The 21,093-nt window shown below is 41.8% G+C and overlaps 1 long non-coding RNA gene across 1 annotated transcript in view; it reads right to left on the bottom strand.

Moving 5' to 3' along the window:
- LOC306778863 overlaps positions 1 to 21,093 on the bottom strand; it is a 37,220-nt gene that overhangs the window by 6,862 nt on the left and 9,265 nt on the right. The window contains exon 2 of the long non-coding RNA XR_013772075.1: positions 16,009 to 16,104. This is a non-coding gene — a long non-coding RNA (uncharacterized lncRNA). The remainder of the gene's footprint in view (positions 1 to 16,008; positions 16,105 to 21,093) is intronic.

Here is a 21,093-nt window from a genome sequence, read left to right as displayed (position 1 = left end):
AAATACCTATCAACCAGAATTCATTTTCCCCCCCTACTGGGCAGTCATGTGATCTCTTGATTTAGAGAAGAAATGGTTTATTATTTCCCTACGAAAGTCTGTTTTACTGTATATCAAGTTACATTTGCAATAAAAAAGGCACATCAATTTTCTACTCTGAGGTAATGAAAGGGTTAATCTTTTATGATGCGTCCCCTCTTGCCCTTTCTTTCATATTCTCCAGTATGGCAGTGCTCAATGTCTGCACATATACTGAAAAAAAGGATCCTCTTTCATTGGAAGGCTAATTTGAAGTGTCAATTATTCTTATGCAAATTAAGGTACAGTTTCTCACGTCTGAAATGGGTTCGGGGCACAGATGGGTGAGTGTGTGTGTGTGTGTGTGTGCCTGCACAAATCTCCCTCCAAAAACATACAGCGCCATTCCATCCCCCCCCCTCCAACTCTTCATCTATACCTCTTAGGGAAGAAAGCTGACGTACAAAGACAGCCGGCATAATGGGACGAGGATATTTGCATGCACATTGTCCACACTGAACGCCAAACAGATCATACATTGAGAATACAATGGGTCAAAACAGTAACAAAAGCATAGGAGTGCAAGTAACCACCCAAAACATTTTACGACAATACGGCGGCGTGGTCTATGTTGTCATGTAAATAATGGGATGATGTTGGGTAAACAGGTACACCACAAGAGATGTATCACGGGGAGTGTTGTCGGCAAACAAAAACTATTTACTACATTTTATTTACTACTTACTACTTTTGTCATTTAAACACTTTTCAGTGACATTCTCTTTTGCTTTTGCCATACCAGAGGTGCAAGCGAGAAATATAATCCCAGTGCAGAGCGAGAGGAACAAGAAGATCCTGTTCAAAGAAAAGTGCGAGAGAAGGAGGGAGAAATAGAGAGCGACAGAGTGTGTCTAAAAGCATATGTTCGTGTGTAAGTACAGTATGTGAATGAGGGCACGCTCCTCTCTACGGTAATTAAAGCTTTGGCCTCAAATCTGAATCTGGATGAGAGATTTAGACTGACAAAGAGGGACAAAGTGAGGAAGAAAAAGGAGAAAGAAAGAAAAAAGAAGCAGACAGACAGAGGACTCTACAAATAGAGTCTGTTGTCTGAACCTCTCAGCTGATGTGATGGTTAAAAAAAGAAGAAGAAAAAAACCGGCTTTTCAAGCCCAAAACCGGATCAAACAACCTGCTGTGGAGTCCGGTTACACCATAACAATGGCTTACATTCACTCTCAGCCTCAACACACAAGCAGCTTTTACCTCAAAGGGTGTAGAGGGAGAGAGTAAGTCTGGTTTGGAGGGTGGGTGCGTACGGGTATGGAGGGGGGTATAGCGTTATCTTAGACGATAATGGTGTTCAACAGATTAGATGGATAACAGCCCAACATGTTTGTTTTCAACTGTCGACTTCTGCAGCTCTACTGAGATCTATGGTCAACCCCGCAGGCACTCTCAATCTCAACGAAACTTTTAGATATTGCCGGAGAAAGTGGAGTACTCTGATAGATAGCGTTCAAAACTCTTAGATAAAGACAACGGGTAGAAGAGAAAGCAGTTGAGGAGAGATCATTGCCCAAAGTAAAATATAGAGAGGTCTTTGTCAGAAATCAGTTATTGCCCGACTGATCGCGTTGAACATTTGATGGACTGTTAATTGACTGGTGAATGAATGAGGTTTTTTTTTTACACTTCCCTTCATTCGCTCAGATTTTAAACTCGGGCATATTGACGGATTCCTAAAGATATCTTATAGCCAACTACAACAGTCGTCGCTGTAAGCTTCTCTGTCCACAGCAGACAATCTGATTAATTACAGACACACAATAGACAGCTACTTTCTCCTAAGACCCTGCCTCTCAAGCAATGAAAAGCAGGCCTGGCAAATTGTATTTGTTTTACATTGGTCCAGTAGTTCTGGAGAAATTAGTATGCAGTCAGGGATGGGAGAGCTTGTCAAGATCAGGGGGAAATCTCTACCCACCCACTGGGTGGATCTACATTCATGAACAAGGTTGACAAGAAAGCTGACTGGTGTAAAGGCAAGGAGCAAATAAAATGGCAGAGACCATGAATATTCTTTTTCATAGGAGAACACAGAGAACACCTTCGTAGACAGGCCCTTTCTCTATCTGTCTGTCTTGTTTGTCAGTTCATCTGTCAAGACGTTCACTCTCTCTTTCTCTTCTTCACACCCTCTAGCCCCTCTTCCCTTTTCCCAAACTATGTGTCATGCATGTCAAAATGCTAGTTTCCGGCCCTTTTTGAGGGTGTTCTGCTGGACCATAGAGCGAATAAACATCCATGTCAGGAGAAAGTGATCTGGGGCCCTTCTCTCACTGAGCCCGAGCTCTCCTGGGAAACACACCGCTCATACAATGGATAGAGGAGGCCTTTTGTTGAGTCTCTGGGAGCTGTAGGGCTAGCTCTGGATCAAACAGGGGAGTGTGTACATTTCTGCATTTTTCAAACACACACATACACACACACACTCTCTCAAGAGCAAACCACATGCGAGAGTGAACACACACACACACACGCAAACACACACACACACAGATTCACAGACTTTCCTCTGCTCCTTAAACTCAGTGTGACTAAGTTAACTTCTTCACTCTTTTGCAGTATTACTGAGGGCAGCAAGATGCATTTCAAACAGCCAGCAGGAAGGGAGAAGAGACAAAGAGGAGAATGTTGACGTAAATCAGCGTTGGACTGATGTAGACTGGTTTAGTGTCAGTCCAAAGGGGCTTTCTGTTGCACTACATACAAATCACAGTTCAAAGCCTGTGACTGGGCTCCCTCCTGGGGTCCAAGGCAGGGAAATCCTCAGAGGAGGTATCCAATTATTGTGGGTAGCCTATGTGTGTGGCATAGTTTTTTATTCCATGTGCTAGAGAAATTGCTCAAATATTTGATCTAATATTTGGCATGAGATATTAGGGGAAGGGCTGCACAGAACAGCAAAGGAGGAGAAATTGCAATTGTATTTAAGTCTCAAAGAAAAAGTAAAGTGAGTACAAACTAGTTGCACATTAGTACAATTCTGTATAGCCCTATCAGCTAGTTATGTTGTGTTTATCATGGTTGAAAAGTGTGACCAAATGTTGTGGCAATACAGACACTGCAATACAGAACTTCCGCAGTTTATCCCCTCTACCCAGAACGCATTTTAATAAATTTCCATTCGGGCCTCTGCCTTGCTCCTGGTCGTCTGCCCCTCGTGTAGGATCTGTGGGAATTCTCCTCACTGAAATGAACTCACACCGTCTGACCCTATTCATCCCCAAGACTGCACTTTCTCTGGTACTCCCCCTTTTCCAGCCCCCCCGGTTTCCCACAGACCCCCTCTTTCCTCTCTCCCTCTCTCTCTTTGCATCCTCCCCTTCTTTCTCCCAACCTTCCCACTGCCCCCCTCCAAAGTCTCTGCCTTGCTTTCAACTCCAATTTTGGGCACAATGAAGTTGTTCTGGCTGACAGTTTGGCCAGTAGAATAAGTGTTGTTTGAGCCTGCTGTGTGGCCCTGTAGTGGGCCCATTCTCCCCCTCCCCGGCTCAGTTACCGAGAGCCTTGTTGGTGGGACACGGAAGCCATCCGTCCCCACGCTCCCACCCTGACCCAAACAATTAGCTTCAAACTGCACTCAGGCTCACCTGCGCCTCCTCTTTACATACTTTACATTTACTATTTAATCCTCCACTTCTCAGCAAATGAACAGCACTTTTTGCAACATGAGATATGAAAGTGCATAAAGGTCTTCAAACTTCTTTCTTTCACATTCTTGTTTTTGTTATTCATAATACCGAGTTCTTCATGATACCATGTGGCTCTCTTCCATATTGCATCTGTCATGGTGCAGTCCCTGCTATACCACAGCCAGGTTGGCCTGATTTACTCAGTTACTTCATGTCTTGTAGGACGTGTCAGAATGGATTCTGTATTGGGGTCAGCTGGAAAGACAATGCCTGCAGCCCTCTCTCCTCTGTCGCTTTCAGTAAGCATCAACCGGTAACCCCCCCCCCCCCCCCTTTTTGCCCCCCTCCACTCCCTGTGTTTCTATGCCAGTTCCCTGTTTCTCTGTTCCAATGAGTTATCAAACAAGCATAAAAATTCACACTATAAATATTCTTCTTGTGAGTACCCCCTCTGACACATACACAGACAGAAGTACACACACTCACACACACACACACACTCACACACAGAAGCCAGGACATGAGAAAGTGGCTGAGAGAGGCCCTGATGGGGGGGGGGGGGACCATATGTCCAGGCGTTGTATATCAGTCGGCTCACCCTCAGCGCTCTGCCAGACCACCATAACTTAGTTTGTCTTCAGCACAAAGTTTGGTCCAAGCTTGGCTGGGTTCATTAGGAACCTATTCTCTGGAGCCAATGAAGCTCAACAGACCTCCAACAAAGGAGCTAATCACACCCACTGCTGCTCGCTCTCTCTCACCTTCTACCGTCTTTAAAAAACTCTATCTCCACCATTGACACAAATTCTCACTCCTTTACGAAATATAAACCAAATATGAATAATCAGTTGGTCAAATAATGGTCAACTGTCGACCAAAAGTCAGACTATACAACACAATCTGCACACTTCAGTGCACGTAGAATAAACAATCACAGCAGAATAGCTAAATGATGACAGAAAATAGCAATGGTCCAATAGACATACCTTTCCTGCTTTTGTGTCTGGACAGTCTATGCTACAGAAACAAAGCTGGATAATTGTGTCTCTACTGAAGATTCGCACCTGCGACGGTAAGTGCATTTGAGTGGACTTACGAAGTGTTATGTTCTCACCTGACAGACACTTTGGTGTCTCGGATGCGAGCGTTAGTGAGATGCGGTGTGTAGAATGTACGACCTGCCAACAACAATGTGTTTGCGCGTGCATCTGAGTGCATGTGTGTGTGTGTGTGCAAAAGGAAGCGATGCACTGACAAAGGACAGCCCCAGGCTGCTGAATACTTGAAATGACCTTGAACCTCAGCATTCTCCATCCCCATGGCTGCAGGGACGGTGAGCATGTCTGTACGTTTGTGCGTGTGTGTGTTTGAGAAGAACAATAATGAGGCTTTGCACTTTGTGTGTGCACGGAATAGCTTCCCAAGATTTTGTATCACAGTCAGGGTCAAAATATTTCCCAAGAATCTACAGTGAATATTGTAGGTGAGATTGTACGGCCAATGAAATAGTGAGTGTTTCTTTCTACAAAAGTGGACATTTTAGACATTTTCTTACAACAAAGACATTATTGGACAAGTTATCGCCCTCATGAGGATAGACCTCATGTGTTTGTACGGTCTTATCACATGAGAGTGAGCTATTCCCTTTAACGTGTGCCCCACCACCTCCCTGCCTGCAGTGACTGTATTTGCTCACCCTGCATCCAGCAGAGAAAGAGGCTTGCGCCATACCATGTCCCCTACTGTGCACACAGGCTTCAGGCAAGCACGAATGTGGCTGATCTGGACATGGCTTAAACACACAGGATGGTCCCAAAGTACACAAATACAAACACAAACAGACACATATTTGGTGTGCATGCGGATGAAAAGGACTTGGTGGGTTAAGAATGGCAGTAGGGGGTAAGGATGGCGAAGGGAGACCCAGCGAGGGGTGGTAAAGGCCATGTCGACCGGCCCTGCTCGGACACAAATGTCAGCAGCATGACGACCTGCACATGGAGACCCAGCGGTGAGGGAGCACGGGAGACACTCAAGAAGAAACAGATAGAGGAAAGAAAGATACATTACTGACCATGAACAAACATAAGGTAGAGAGAAAAGCGTGAAGATGTAAAGAACATATTTTGAGGGCAGGTTTTAAGAAACTTGTTAAACCCAAAATGATTAATTTAAAGGAAAGTGAACTGAAAGATGTAACACAGTGCATTTTATCTTTCATGTTGTGTGTGGTTTCTAAATGATTCAGAAAGGAGGAAGGAGTCAGCAAAACATGACAAAGGCAAAGTTTTCATGCAACCGCTATGAAACAATTGTTTTGTTTAACTTATTTGTACACTAGTGGAATATCAATTGATTGGACTTTACTAATTAAACACCAACACCTAAAGTATTTTTCCAAACCCTGCATTACTCAAACAGATGCGATCCTGTGTGCATCCCTCCCTCATGCCCAACCATTCCTGCTCCCCATTCATTGGATGTTCAACATTTCAACTTTTAAAGTGAAGAGAGAACACAATGCCCTCTGCAGCCGAGAAACACTGAATACATTATAAGCATTTTGCACTCGCACTTGAATATTCCAACAGGTACAAACAAACAAGCACGTATTCAGTACACACTGAGGAAAATGCAATGTTATTTTCTCTCTTTTAAAGGTCAAAACACAACCCTCTACCATTCTGTAGCACTTTGAAGACCAACAAAACACTTCATGCACTCAATGTTAAAAGAGATAACATCTACTTTAATGCTCCTCAGGTAAGAATAGAAAGTATGTACAGAATACATTTCTATATCCATGCGTGAGTGAAGAAGCTCCTATATACAGTGCAAGCGGACTGTAAGCAGGAGCCTTGTATTTCATGTACAATGTAATCAACGGGTGTGTCTTTTTTTCTATAGGTACAAACAGCACGAGTGTCGTGGGATTTAATTTGAAAACAGAAAACACACATGCAAACACAAAGACACAAACGTGTAAACAGACAAAACAGACAAAATGGTAGCGATACAAACTTAGATCCCAAAGGACAATAAAGGGGCAAAATCAGACAATAGAGGAATAAATCTTTTGAAAAATGTGAGAAAGATATGAACTCAACATTGACTTTGCGCTACATTGTGACATATAATGTTGTTACCTACACGCATGGCATCCGCAAGCTACACACTGAACAACATTGTTGTCAAGGTCAACGTAAAATAATGTGAGAAACGTAAAATAATATGACAAACCCTCTTATCACATTTCTGTTGACCTGAAATTGCACTTTTCTTCCAAAAACCATCACACAACCAAACGCTATCATGATCAGACACAAACATCTTCTGGTCCTTGTTCATTTTGCTCCCACTTAGCATTTGATCGTGAGATTGGCTGAGTTGTCTGAAGTTTACGGTTGAGAAGGAAGCTGCTCATGGTAATACACATGGGGTGTTAAATGTGACGGTTGTAAAAGTTGAATTGAAACACGAAGTAGTGCTGAAACACCAATCATTTTTCATGTTGGAAAAAAAGAGAATTAGCTGTTTTTCAAGCCTACAAGATTGATTAGATTGGTGATCAGACCAAACACACAATCTCCGGATGGCCACAACATGTGTAAATGTCAAACAATAGATTCCCTGAACCCAAACCAGAGGCCACTTTCTTTTCAGCATGCACCGTTTTTGGAAAATGAAAGTCCTACATCCTGACTCTCAATACAATTTTCCACTTTTCCTTCATTTCCTTTTGTTTCCTCCTTTTCCAACCTCTACCTGGAATCACAGCAAAGTTCCTCAGTGAAAGCAATGTGTTCTACTTATCACCGACACTTTTACAGATCCCCAGCTAGACAGTGGTGATTTGTGCCCGTGTTAAGGCAGAACTACTCCTTGCCTCTTTCACAATATAGATTGCTGCCATTATCTGGAGCTATTCGTCGAGCTGACACAAAAAAAGACGAAGAAAACATGGGATGGGGGGGGGGAAAGGATGAAGGAATTTCAGCCAACTGCTGTATGAATTGCTGATGAGATTGATAGACAATTTGCTATGCAATTGTCAGTGTGAGTCACAAAGACATTGTCATGTCTGATTCCCATCTTGTGGAGCCAAGTTTTATTGGGTAGTGTGTGTTGTCAGAGGACAGCTTTCCATTGAGGAAGTCCAATTAACATTACAACACTTTTATTGGTATAAATGGTCAAAATAGGGTTTGGGGATTCATTTGATTAATTAATATATTTGCTACTACATGTATGCACACACAAACACACACACACACACACAAACACACACACACACACACACACACACACACACATTCTACATCGAGCCCGGACCTTTGACTGTAGCGAAACCTGACTAATATTTCAACTAATTTGGAGTGAATGTGGCGGAAATGCAAATGCAACACCGTCCCCTTTCACATTGAGGAATGAAATCAAATCTTTTGTGGCCCCTGGGCATTGAGGGTGGGAAAAACGGCGAGGCGAGGGGGTTCCTTGGGCCACTCGCTTGGGCTGTGAATGAGCCAGTAGCCAAGCGGGAAAGATGGTGTGCCAGTGGTGTGCTCTCTGCTAATTGATTGCCTCAACAAGAGCATAATGTATTCTATTGTGATCATCCTTTGCCCATGTTCATTAAGCCAGGAAGCAGCGTGATCTTTTCTTTTCGTCTCGCTCCTGCGCCTTTCCTCTTCCCTGCTCTTCTCATCCCCCCTCCCAATCCTCTTCTTTCTGTCTCTCTCTCTCGCTCTCTAGCTCTTTCCCGCACCAGATGGGAGAGGTGATGCAAAGGTGGTATGACAGGGATGCATCCCTCGCCATCCCAAATGCAAAAATGAAGAGGAACAAAGGACAGATGGAAGAAATAGAGTAGGTGGCTGGTAGGATGATGCAGGAAGGAAGTATATGGATGAAAGGATGAGGGGAAAAGACAAGGACGAGGTCTGAAGGCTGAGAAGATAGAATGGTAAGGACACAAGAGGAAGATAGTGTGAAACGAAGACACAATGCAAGTGTGAAAAAAATCCAGATCAGAAAGCAGCTCTCCCCTTCTTCCTCCATCCCTCTCTTTTTCTCCACTTCCCCCTCCTACCCTATCCACTGTTCCTGTCAGGTTCCCAATCGCTCCTGCTCTCACCCGCACCTCTTCCTTTTTACCCACCTTCTCCCCACTTGCCCCTTTTACACCCACCTCCCTTTCCCACTTCCGCACCTCACCCCGTCTCTGGTTCGCCTCTTAATAAGAGTTGGCAGGACAATAGCACCATTGTTGCCTGTGTTTGGGAACCCTGGACTGAAACAATCGCTGTTTACCCAAGCAGTGGCACAGCCTGGACCCTCTCGTTCATTACAGCTGGGCCAAGTCTGATTAAGTCTGTTCCGCAAATGCTACAATAAGCCACTTAGCCAGCCACTACGACTCATCCACTCTCCTCTGCCTTCTCGCGCTACCTCCATCTCTTTCTCCAACACTTCCTCTCGTCTGTCTTCCACAGTCACAACTTTATTTACTCTGTATATCCCTGTTTCCACTTTATAGCATTGTCAACCCCTGATTTACATGCTGTCCATTACCAGTGACCAGGAGAACCACATTTACTGTAGGAGAAGGGAAATAAACCCAAAGAGAAAAGAGATACAGAGGAGAGATGGTGGATACATTGCAAAGTATTTCAAAAAACGTTAGTTGAATCTGATCTAGTTTCAAAATGACCTTCATAATCTAGGACAAAGCTAATTTCTTTATTAAAAATTCCCACTAGGTTTGAACATGCTGCAGGCTCTGGCAATATGACTGACTGCAAGAAATAGGAGAAAACTCTCTTTCCATAATAGTCTCAGATCATAAAATAAAAAAGATTGACATGGAGGTAGAGACACACAGAATCAGTGGATTGAAAGCATTTTCACTCAACCACATCCCTCAGCTCTGTGGCTTGTAACAGAAGTATGCTACCAGCACTATGCAAAACAGCATCATGAATATGCGTAATTAGGTGGGACTGGTGTCATTTTTCTGGGTTATGGGATGTGACATTTGTGGGGCAGGAGCATACATCAGCATAAGCACGACTGACAAATGCATAATCCCTTCCTCTGCAATCAGGCATTTTACACTTTGCAATACAAAATATACAATTTGCCTTCATACACTTAACAGCTGCCTGCAAAAAAAAATGCACAAAGTAATTCAGGTAAACACACACAGGCATGCATACGTACAGCCACGCATGCATAGACATGCAGTAAAGAAACTGGAAAAAGCTGTGTGCATATGGCACTAAATGTTTGAACACAAATATAAACTCAAGATCACAGTCCAATTGTTAAAAGGACAAGTAACACAACAACAGAGAGACAGAGTACAAGCAGAAAGTAAAAGTTGCACTGTGTCTAAAATCAGGAGACATGAGGATACCAGAGGGACACAATTACTCATTGATGATGGATAAAACCTGAAATAAAATAATAATAAATATATGGACTTGCCTTGAAAGGCAAGACACAAAGACTGCTATAGGCAAGCAGCGAGGTTGAAGCAGGACTGATACGCATGAATGTTTAATGTTCGACTAGATATCAGTTGGTAATGAGCTTTAGACATTGTTTTTGACCAGGAAATGCAGCGCAGCTGATGAGAGAGTCCAAGCTGATTTATATCCTCACATTTGTGTGCACATTGTTGCTGAGAAAAACCTGGATTATAAGATTTTCCGCTTTTGTACAGTGACATTGAATCACTAAGCATCTATTGTATAGTGTGCTTTTTATTTTTTCTGCATTAGTGTTGAATTTAGATGAACCTTCAAAAAACCAAATATGTGAATACACAAATAAGGACAGGCACATAGTGACAAAAGCATCTATTAATAATTGGATAATATTCTTAAACAACCAGACACACTCGAACACACACACTTACACACGCACGCACACTTTCAACACACCTCTCTGGCTCTTCAGAGAGAGCCAATTTATAGATACTGTACTGAACCCCCCTCACCACCTCTCATCTCCCTCTTTGCCTTGCCCCTTTCCCTTTCCCCATTCACCCATACAGAGACACCCACACACCCACACACACACACACTGCCACAATCTACCGCCCTGCCACACATACCGGAGGAGGGGAGGACACATCCCTCATAGCACCCAGGAAATTAACTTGACATTTGATGCAGACAGAAAAAAAATACATTTCAGTCGGGGGGAGGAAAAAAAACAAAGTGTACTAAAGCAGAGATAGCATAAACCCATCCCTTGTTCACCCTTCCCCACCCTATCCCCCCTTAAGCCCAGGGATGCATTCGAAGGGGATTTCAGCGATCTGCAATGCAGACGCCACTGGGTGCCCACGGAAAAATGAGCTTCATCTTTTGCCTGTCCTTCTCAGTGTACGCTGTCTGTCCCTCTTTGTTTCCATCTTTTATGATGCCGGCACTCCATCCATTTTCATATCCACTTCCCCTCCATTTGAGTTTGTGTCTTTCTATTTGGGATGAAGTTGATAGAAAATGTATAACAGTATTGCAGGATCACTTGATGGTGCCTGTGTTTGAAAATGAAAGCACACTACTCCTTGTGAATACAAATATTCATTAAGTTAAGATGAGTACATATATTTTTTAAATTGTCGTTGCCATGCCATTCCTTTAAATTTAGCATTTGTCTTCTAAAATCTCACCCCTGATTCACACAAAAATGCCTTTGCTGAGTTGTTAAATTTAAACAGCTTTGGAAATCCGGGGTAATCCCTCCGAAATTAACATCATTTGGGAAAATAAACAATAAACATTTGCCCACCGGTTGCAATTTTGTACGAAGCAATAACAGCAGTCATTCCTATTGCTCACACATATACTTATATTACAGTGCACCTACAATTTCATCTAAGCAGACTAGAATATAAAGTGCAGCGTGATCTTGCATATATTTGATAAGATTAACGATCGCATCAAAGGCCGCCTAGTAACCTCGGCAAGGAACCCAAACACCACGAGCTCGAGCAGACCACAATTAATACATCATTATGCTGCTACAGTTTATACCCGTGAACACACACAGCAAGACCGCCGACCAGCTAGTGTCTGTCTCAATACCCCCTGCATTAGACATGCAGGAATGTTAACATCATTATGCACAATTGTGAATGTCTGTCTGTGCCCTCCCCCCTTTTACTCCCCTACCATATTGTGTCTGCGGGTGAGTCTGTGTGTGTGTGTGTGTGTGTGTGTGTGGTGTCTGGCAGAGGGCAGCATTATTTAAATATGTTTTTTTTGTATGCAAGTTGAAACAAATTACTTATTGTTGTATGGCTATGAGAACCTCTAAATGCAATATTGTCGAACCATGTCAACATTAAGATGTTGTTAAGGGAAGTGATGCTGCAGCAATTTATTTCAGGAGAAAATACATGCTTTGCAAAAACTATTGAATATTAGTATTTTACTACTTACTCTCGGATTTATAAATTAGGATTTAATAACAATTTGCATTCATTTGTGATAAAACACACTGGCATATTTACACACACACACACACACACTTTGTTTCGTATTATGAATCGTGAAAAAAATGACGATGTGAAATTTAGGAACGAATCAAATGTACTTTAAACCTCAAATACACATTCAATGTTTTTGCACTTTCTGTGCAATATCAGTGATATTGTCCTGATACAGTATAAAGGTAACCCAAGTGTTTTAAATATTCATCGTGAGAACCAAATCAAATACCCAGGAAAATAAATACAAGCATATTTTTCTTTTCGTGGCGAAAGCAAAATGGCGACTGACCCATTTCATCATCGCCTAATCCCCCCCAGTTACTGATCACATTCATAAAAATGTCACATGTTTGATAGAGTTGAGGTTTTTACTGGGAGAGCGAGGTGGGAAGGAGGAGGACATTCATTAGCACTAGTGTTACTAATAACTGCTCTGCATTTCTCTGAGGCGGTACCGTCACAATATTTCATCATCCCAACACACACGTACTGCAATGCTGTTTGCAGCCATTGTATTCGCATTCAAGGTGTTTTAGAGCAGCCTCGAGAGTTAACGCTATTCATTTTGTTGCATCGTTAAAAATAAAGAACAATATCCAGCAGAAAAGAAAACAATACAAAGCTACTGCACATATTGTTCAGGCATTGGGAGCAAAACACATCAATCCAGTATTTATAAGCAGAGGAAACTTTACAAAGTTTGCTTTACAGAGCAAAATAAATTTGGAATCATATTGAAACCACTATATTTGAAGATTGTCCGGCAAGTGTTGTATACAAAGTGCTTGGCATCCCTCTGCTTATGCAAACTCCCCTCCTGCCACCTCACTATTCCTTGCTGCCGGCGATTTGCATTCATCTGCATGATTTTACAATGTGCATATCCTTTGTTCTGACTGTATGATGATGCAGAAGAGCCACCCCCCACCCTAGCAGCGCTATTACACAGCCCGCTGAGCGCTACTTGGATATTAAATGGGAAAAAAACCTGTAGTTGTATCTGTTTTAATTATACATTGATAAGATTTCCACAAATACCAGACTCACTCCGTGGTACCCCAATGAAGATGTAGTCCATTAGAATGAGAAAAAAGAGGAGTATGTTTTAGGTTTGTGGAATTTTTTAACAACTAAGGAAAGGACATATTGTACCAAGGGATTGCACCCAAGCATGACATATTGAATTACTTGACAAGTAGGAAAAAAATAAAAATGATCGATGGAGGGTGAATCAATAAAAAGGAAAAAAAAACCACCTTCAACATATTTTACAATATTTTCATAAATAATGTGTATTTTCTCCCTCTGTTGCCTCCCCGGCTTTAGTCATGTCTTATATGTGTTTGCTACTGTATTACGTCATCATCAATAATCAAGCCTTTGCATTGAGCATGCTATCTTCACTGTTCAGAATTGTTCATTTTGATGTTTGTGAACAGACCTGCTGCAATGCTTTCGTGAAGTCTTTTGTTCTCTGTTGTTGTTGTTTTATCTGAGACAACATGCACACACACGCTGACGCTTTAGCACTCCTTAATCATGCAGACAAATGCGGACGACTTCATTAATCGCGCTGGGCTTGCACTGATGACACAGAAGCCGGCCTACAACTGGAGGCTTTATATCCACGAATGCGGGCGCCACATTATAAATACTTACCCCCGCTAGCACCCTAATAGTAAGCAGCTGCACTCTAAAATATTCATGTCTGATGAATAATTATGAGTATAGTGTAGCTAATGATGAGATGCAATGTCAACAAACTATACTGTATCCATTCAATGTTTTCATGGGGGCTTATCATTTTGGTATTGTCGGAGCAGTGACAAAAGATCAGTCACGGCCATAGAAATGTTAATATAGAGTCCTTGTCCTTATTTCAGGTGATATTGTCAAAGTACATCTGTAGCTGCGAAGATTAAAAGCTGCTCTGGTTTCCTGTTGCAGCTTCAAACCCATGACTCTGCTACATTCTGCTCACAGGTAATGGCTGGTGGGGGAAAAGTCTACCACTCTAACTAAATAATGCAAAGTTTGATATAGGGGTCTAATGACCCTGACACACTTTAATCTTAGCAGAGGGGATGAGGTCTATCTCAAGATGATACTTTTGTAAATGTTTGCAAAGCTGCTCCACAGCTGTTGCGTTTACTGTATCTTATTAGGTCATCTAGTGAAACCCTTTGAAACTGAATTCAAAAGTCAGCTTTTTGATGCTATTTAGCGAGGTGTTGGATGTATAAAGGTGTTGACCTGCCTCTATTGCGCAGTGAAACAATCCTGGGGTCTCAGTTACAATAAAAATATGTGGACAGTAGATACAGAAAGATACACATTGTGAAGCTGTAAGATATTCCGTTTGAAGCTGTGCTATGGTGGCAAAAGCGTTAATTTCATACAAAAAGGTCATTTGTGGAAATGCACTGCAGAGTTCGCTATAAGGCTCCATCTCTCTGTGGTATATTCTAGATGGCTACAGACTTGAGAACTGACTTTTCCTACCCAGTGACTTGCCCTGCCCTTCTAATTGGCCCTTCTGAGCAGTCCACCAAATGTGTGTAAGAGTATTGGGAGTAATTAGGACGAGTAACACCACCGCACACACTGAGGCCCATGGGCGCTGACATACCACCTCTTTCGTCAGCCACTTATTTTTTTTTCGAGCGTCACCAAGAAATAAACCTTTGAACACTGAGAACTCTCAACAGAGAACATATAGAATCACCAGGGTATTTTCATTTGGTTCAATTCTTTCCTACCAAAAGGTGTCACTCTGTGGTATTGTCTTACCATTAAGGGCATATGCATGGCAAAACAAGTGCTACTGTATATGTTCTGCTGACAGTGACAGTCAATCATTTCAGCTAATTGTGCACAGCGTGTATCCAACGCTTTGCACCACCTCAGCCTCTGTAGAGGTCACCTAGTTGTCATAAAAGTGGAGTCAAAGCTGAAATTAAGACAGCATGGATGGTAATAAGCTGCTATAGAAATAGAAAAAATATTTCCTTGTCATGAGAGCGAGCTCAGCTCATTAAAATGTTTTTCTCTCTTCAATAACATAAAACGTCACATGTAATAATGGCCGGAGGGTCTAATTGATGGAGCAAGATGTCCTGCACGTAATGCAAACAATGCCAGGGCGATGGCAATTACTGTTACCACGTGGATTGCAATGGTTGATGCTACTGTTGCTAGTGTGTGTGTGTGTGCGTGTGGATGTGTGTGTGTGTGTGTTTTGTTGTTGCGATGATGAACAGTGAACAGTAAGCTCTGTTTCCCCCTTGCTTTTTGTCTTTGGTATGGATCACAGGGCAAAGAATGGGTCATGGGATTTGATATTGCCCACATTGCCTGAGCTCCCTGTTATTCTGTTGCCTGTGTCCTCTGGACCACGACTAACATCTATGGCTTCATCCAGCACACACATGGGCTAACTTTGCTGCAGGCAAACAGACACACGTGAACACAGACTCACACATGAGCAAAGATAGGCACAGGGGGAAGAACAAAACCCCTGCCAACAAAGAAATCTGTCCGTTTTTGACATTTTCAATATTGTATTTAAATGAATCATATAAATATCAAAATAATTTGCCTAGTAAATATTTCAGAGCTCAGTGACGATGATTATGTTGCCAAACTTGCAACACATTCTTCGAGTGAATTTCATTGAAGAAAAAAGATCCACCCACATACATGGAACAAAACAGACATGCAGAACTTAGCCCATACAGGCTAATACTGCACAATCACACACATATTTTGGTTTTATTAACCCAAGCTTACCTCATGTGGGTCCAATGGACAGCAAAATCCCAGAGATCTCGTCTTGACCTCTACTTCCTGCTGGCTGCAGTTCTCCACAGCTCTCTTTCTCCATCACTGCAGCAATAAAATCATACACAGGCAGGGAGTGAATGTGTTTACTTCGAGTTAACCTTTACATGTTGAATAACTCTTCTTGAGCAAATCACAAGTAACATGTTTCCACTAAAAAGAAAGGAGGGGAAAGCAAACGCACAGTTATAGGAGAGGGAAACAGAGGTAGCATCTACCATTGCTAAGTTGACTTGCAGTAATTCAAATTGGCAAATTGTGCAAATGTGAAAATGTCTTCTCAACCTTTGCACCTTGCCACAAATAGCAAGTCAAACTTGGTAACGCTTTTATGGCACAGGAGCAGCTGGTTTGCAAATCAGAAGGTCATTGGAGTTATGTTTTTTCATACTTGAAAATATCAATGTGAGACTTTGTTTGATGTTAAAATAGACGTCTAAAGTTGTATTATTGACGCAAAGACAGTCTACTTAATGATGTCATATTCAAACTGAGATACTTTCAGTCTAAGTCTGGTGTATGCTGCTTGACCTCTGCCCTGCCTCCTCTCACTAGCCGTGTTTCCATCCACATATTCCATGCGCATTTTGACAAATCACATTAGACACGATGTATGCAGACGGGAAATTCCATAAAACTTCCTCAACTGCGAAAAATAAGTTTCTACGTTCACTTAAGGAGTTTTTTTTGTGCTTGACGCAAAAAGAGTTGATGAGCTTAATCGATTACAGAATGCCATAGCTGAATGATGTCATCATCATGCTATCATCTTCAGATGGCATGAAACGTGATCAATACCAGCTGACATGAATGAACGATCAAAACTTTCCCAATTGAAACAAATTGAAATTCAACATCAAGGTCAAAAGTCAAATGTCAAGGCCCAAGGACAAGTCCATTTGAGGTCGAAGGTATACCATTGTAGATTGTAACCAGTTTGATTGTAAGAGCAGTTTGAGACAAATATTTTGAGCTCACAGAGCAACACACCAATGAACTTGAATGCATCCTTAAAAGGGAGTTACAGTCTTTCTATTCATTTCTGTCCTTTAACCCTGCTGTGACTGCTGACACCATCCCCGTGTAAAGATAGCTTTCAGAAACTGGTCAGATGTAAAAAATACTGCAGCTGAACAAGAATCACTAAAAAGTGCACTTTTGATATGCGATAGAGCGGTACATTTTATCATTTGATTTTCATGTGGTGGCTATTATGACTCATTGGGAGGCCATACATACATACATGCGAACACACACACTCACACTCACACACACACACATTGTACGCAATTTCCTAAATAATTGTGAGGCTCTGCTGGCATGTCAATATCAAACTGACAGATGCCACCTTTTATTAGAGCTCCATATCAAAGCGCAAACACTCACACACACATACATAATCAAACACTTGCACTTGCGCTGACACACTCACTGTCACAACGCTGCATGTCAATATCAATAATACAGCACACAAGATTATTATGATTAAGGTCTATTTTTTCCTTTTTATTTATGGTTTTGACACATAAAATAGCCTACAAACTTTAAAAAAAAATGCATTACAATCAAGGATCCTGAAAAGAATAACAATCATAATCTTTAAATTCAATTAACACTTCAGGAGTAACAGGAAGAACCAATAAAAACAATTAGGATATCTTTATGCAGGGAATATTCTCATACTCCCATTGCAATGATTTACGCTGTTCAGAGTATGTTTTGCGGTTGTGTGGCAAACCAGTGTGTGTGTGTGTGTGTGTGTGTGTGTATTTCTAGCCCTACGGCAGGGTTTAGGGTAACTATACAGCTCTCCCCCCTCCACCTTCACCCCGTTCCCTTTGCGGCTTGTGTGGCTTGTCTCATCCCATCTCCCTCCTGCTCCTCTATCTCCCTCCTCTGCTCTGCTCCCCCCTCTCCTCACCACTACTCTGCTTCTAGCCTACATGTGTGTGTAGGATGGGTGGATGGGTGGGCTATGCTGGCGACGACAGCGGCAACAATCATCCCATGCTTTCTCTAAAGCAGCAGTGTGGTGATGCAGAGGGTTCTAAATCGAATGTAAATTGCTTCTGTATAGATATCATACGTATAGGAATTATAAGAAACGTGAGGAGGAACACATCATAGACCGACAAGGACTCTGTTTATAGAGTGGGAAAATAAAAAAAGCATGCTGAGTGAGCTGCACTGATTTGAAAAAATTCTAAAAAGAAATTCAAAATTGGAAAACCACATATATCTTGACTTCAGTGATGCAGAACTGACTGTGCCTTTCTCACACGGTGCGACTCCTCAGTAATTGCACCTACATATATTACAAAAAGAAGTAGTCAAAGAACAAAAGCACCTCCTTACTCTCCACCTCAGTGTTTCATTATCCAAAGTCGAGGTCTGCTTTGCCACCCAGCTCCCCCACGCTGTCTGTCTCATTTCCTCCCGGTAACAATCCATTAGCCAACGCCAGGCTCAAACACGCAGTCGCTTAATTATTCCCACTTCTTTGGCAGCACGACGGGGCGTACCACTCATCAGAGGAAACAGGGGAACAGCTGATATTGTATATATACTTTATGCATGTAAAAAGGGGCAACAGGCTGATGACGAGGACAGCTCAAATATACATAATACCCACGTACATACTTCTAGTATATAAACATAATCACTTCCAGATAGATACACACAAACACAGCTATATACATGGATCTACAGAAACACATCTTAACATCAACGAACCATTCTAACCGAAACTCTAATAGTAGTCAAATACCTTCCATGACATATTTCTGGTGAACCGCATGATTGTGTGTCGATGCCCAAAAAATAGGTATTATGTGTGGCATAATTCATCTTGAATAATTTCCTGCACATTCTTCCTAATGCTACGCCTCAGGAGCACTTCAGGATGAAAGAGAATGCTAATGCTGTGTCTGTATCTCACTGAACAATGTGTGTTTGTGGGCTGTACGTGTGTGTATGTGTGTGGGCGTGCCGGTGTGTATGCCGCCTAACTAAGCACAGTTATGACAATTAACAGATCTGAGAGGTCAGCTACAGTATGTATATGTGACAGTGATGGTGAGCGAGACAGAAAATGATAAGTGGAACAGTATAGCACTGATTTAATAAATTAGCAATATTGTCACTGACTTCTTTCTCTGCTCTAAAGCATTTGTATTGTAGATTTTTGGTGTAACAAATGTAATACTCTCACAAAGAGAGCAAGTGTTACCAGTTCCTGTTGACAAAAGGTTAAGTGCTGCACCTTTATCATATTGTTGAGGTAAGCACATGCATTTGTGATGACTTTGATTTATATGACGAGTAGCACTTTAAAGTGGCAAGCTCTGGTTAAAGGTTATGACGATTAAATAATGTAATGAACTATTTAACACCTTAAATTAACACGGAAATCTGTAACTTGAAATATTTTCAACATTTGAAGATTTGATTTTCAAAAAATGCTTTGTGTGTCAAATCACAATGTTTCGTCAAACCGGCCTCAATAAAAGACAACATACAAATAGCTTATTGCGCAGGAAATGCACAGCAATGGTTGATTTAAATTCTTAAATATTACCAAATACCAGTTTAGTTCTGAAGACGGTGCTAGCGTTAGTGCTCGTATCTAATAAATGTCGTGCATTAGAAAGCTAAACACCGGCCGATCTCGTAGGTGACAGTAATCGAGGGAATTAATACATGCAAATGAAACACTCAGCATGCAGAGCCGCCGATGACAGTAATTGAATAATCGACTTTCAGAGCTCTGCGTTCCTCTCCATATACCACACAGAAATTTGTATGCGTTAATGTGTATGCGTGCGTGTGTCTATGCCAGCGGACATTTTAGGTCTACCCTCCTCACACTCTCACTACTGCCAAACGCCTTAAGATGGTGGCACCTTGAGGCAGAGAGAGACACTCATAGAGAAGCCAACCTCCTCCTCCCTTTCCCCCTTCTTCCACCTCGGGTCCTCACGACAACACAGGACAGGCCCCCCTTCCTAACCCTTAGACCCCCGAATAAATATTTAATTCACCCCTCTCTAATAAGGATATTAGGCGAGTACACCCCAGCCCTGGCGTATATGCATGAATCCTTTCTCATCAAATTTACATAAAAGGGCCAGATGCTAATGCGAGCATAGCACCTACTGCTCACTATTCTATATGCACTGGTATGGCTCCCTAGTCCGAGAGCCCATATAATTGAATTGCCGAACAGCATATATTTTTCAAATGGTTCCCCATATTTAAATTGCATCTGGGCCTCAATACCATATGCTTTACAGAGAGCGCGAAGACGGGCATATTTTAATTATAGCGGCGGCACGACTACAGCACTTATGCTTTTTTAATGTTTTCTGAAGCCCCTCCTCTTCTATGAAATGATAATACCGACGTGCTTGTGCATAATGTGAAAAATAAAGAATCTGGATGTTCAGACGATGAACAGAGGTACACGTTGGGTTTTACAGTTGGGGCTTATTCAAACGTTAATTGACATTTCAACAATAAAAGCCAATTAAGGTTTGGAAACTGCATTATTCTGATAACGTTAGGAGTTTACCAATGGGAAACTGAGAGCGAATACAGTTAGAGACAATTAGCATGATCATTTAGAGAAAGGTGCCTTGATACTGACAGATTGTGGACGTACATAGGGTGCACTGTACATAGAAAAAACAACATGTAGACTACAGAGTATAACATATTTCATGGTGAGACTGAGCGCCCCGATGTTTGTAATTAATAGAGGATGAATAATGCAGTGACACGAAATATATTATTTACACCCTTTTATCTTCGAGGAATATTCAAAGCATATTTCAGATGCAATTATACTAATTTATTTATAGTGCACAGTATTTGAATAATCAAAAGCCTGCAGAGCACAGATATCCTTGAAGACAGGCTGATAGCCAGCTTTAGTGCAAAAATAGCATTTATACACACAGCCTTATTGTGCACTACTGCTGCCTCAGTGTTGTTATATAATAGTGCAGCAACATCACTGAAAGTATAATGTACTTG

Source organism: Melanostigma gelatinosum (assembly GCF_949748355.1).
Source record: "Melanostigma gelatinosum genome assembly, chromosome: 6".
Lineage (NCBI taxonomy): Eukaryota > Metazoa > Chordata > Actinopteri > Perciformes > Zoarcidae > Melanostigma > Melanostigma gelatinosum.
The sequence above is the reverse complement of the archived record's forward strand: the minus strand, read 5'-3'. Positions and strand labels throughout refer to the sequence as shown.